The following is a 2,171-nucleotide window of genomic DNA, read 5'->3' on the forward strand; positions in this document are numbered from 1 at the left end:
ATATTAATGATATTGTTAGATAATTGTTAGTCATTGTGCCAAAAAGAATTTGCTGACACAGAAGAATTTCATGAAACAGAGTCTGAGCAAGAGCTTGTGGTGATGAAGTTCAAGTTTCTCTGAAAGACTGGACAAAAAACAAGGCTTGAGGAATTGATAACATACCAATTGACATATTTTAACAAACAGATGCTGCCCTGGATGCTCTCATCCAGTACTGTCAAGAAATCTGGAGGATCACCACCTGGCCAGCTGACTGGAGGAGATTCATTTTTGTTCTCATTCCAAAGAAAGGTGGCCTGAGAGTGCAGAAATTATAAAAAAAATCATTAATATCCCATGCAAGCAATATTCTGTTGAAAATTATAAAAAAAATTACTGGAACAGTACATCAGCAGAGAACTGCCAGATCTTCAGACTCGGTTTAGAAGAGGCCATGGTACTAGGGATATTACAACTAATGTTAGAAGGATTTTGGCTGAAAGCAGGGAGTACCAGAGGAATGTTTGTGTTTCATTGACTATACAATGGCATTTGACTGTGTGTATCACAATAAACTGTGGCTGATTCTGAGAAGAATGGGAATTCCAGAACTCTCGATTATGATTATGCGAAATCTATACTTAGACCAGGAGACAGTAGTCAGAACAGAGCAAGGAAACACTGCATGGTTCAAAATTGGAAAGAGATTATGTCAGGGATGTGTCTTATCTCCATGCCTTTTCAATCTACATCTGGAATAAATCATCCAAGAGGCTGGGTTCTATGAGAGGAATGCTACGTCAGGATTGGAGGAAGATTTATCAAAATCAGTAGTAAGCACCAGCTATTTTATTAAATGTTGGATCCCTCATCTATGATCTAGAAACAGAAATTCACTCATGTCTCCTATATCAATTAAAATCTTGTAACTGAGTCAAATGTTAGTTTTAATATTACTTGGAAAAACTCATATGTCTGTGTCTGTGGCATCCACTAGATTATTGTCTAAACTTCAGATATCCTGCTTTAATCTTTCTATGTTATAAAAGATTCAATTCTAGGCTGTGGCTTGACTTTGATATATTTTTCTTTTTAACATAAAAAATGGGGGTTTTTACCATTGCTGCACAATTTCTCCCCCCACCCCCTCGTTGGCCCTCCCCTAGTCCTCCTTATAATGCACTCCTTGTTCCAAATTGTTGTAAAGCATATAATGCCTAATCATTCATAGGTAGATAGAATAGATAGATAGATAGATAGATATAAAAAAATTAATCCATCTTATCAGTGGTCTTTCTCTCTTTCTCCGTCCCTCTACTCTTCCAAGCATGATATCCCTCTCTAAGGACTGGTCCCTCCATGCAACATGCCCAAAGTATGTCACATGGAGCCTTATTTTTGCCAATTCCTTCAGAGAATCTTGAACTTCCACCTTTGTTACCATTTGTTCTTGATCATATGATACTACCTGAAATGGTTCTGTGTCAGCCAATTCTTTCTGGTATAGTGACTATATTTCTTCAATCTTCTTTTGATGCTTCAGAATAATTTAAGATTTTGCCTATAGCATCTTTAAGTATTGCAACTTGAGGTTTGAATTTGTTCTACAGTTCTTTCAGCTTGAGAAATGCTGATTGAGTTCATCACTTTTAATTTTCTGACTCCAGATCTTAGCACGTTTTGTTATAGTACTTTCCTCTGTCTTCCTGAACTGCACTTTGAAATCTTGTGTTCAGTTCTTTAGGGTGTGGGTTTTTTTTTTTTTTTATTTCTTCCCTTTGTTTTGGCTTGTCTATTTTCTAATGGAATATTCACTCTCTCTGACACCCATCTTGGTCTTTCCTTCCTTCCTCCTCTGTCTTTGTAATGACCATTTTGCTTTCTTCATGGATGATATTCTTTTTTTTTTTTTCCATCCCATGGATGATATTCTTGATAACATCCCACAGCTCATATTGTCTTTGTTCATTAATAATCAAAAACTTAAATGTTTTCTTGAGATAGGTTAGGGGTTTTTATCCCTTTTCTTTTGACATTTTTCTTTTTTTGTTTGATTTTTTATTAGTTTAATGTGAAATTTTTTTTACTTTCATATTAGCAGAGACAAAGAGCCTACAAATTATCCTTGAGTGAGACAGAACAATGAACAGTTTTTGAAATTGCTTCATCTTTTCCTTCTGTGCAGAGAT

Source organism: Elephantulus edwardii, unplaced genomic scaffold (assembly GCF_000299155.1).
Source record: "Elephantulus edwardii isolate Elephantulus edwardi_28Jun2011 unplaced genomic scaffold, EleEdw1.0 scaffold00165, whole genome shotgun sequence".
In the NCBI taxonomy this organism is placed as follows: domain Eukaryota; kingdom Metazoa; phylum Chordata; class Mammalia; order Macroscelidea; family Macroscelididae; genus Elephantulus; species Elephantulus edwardii.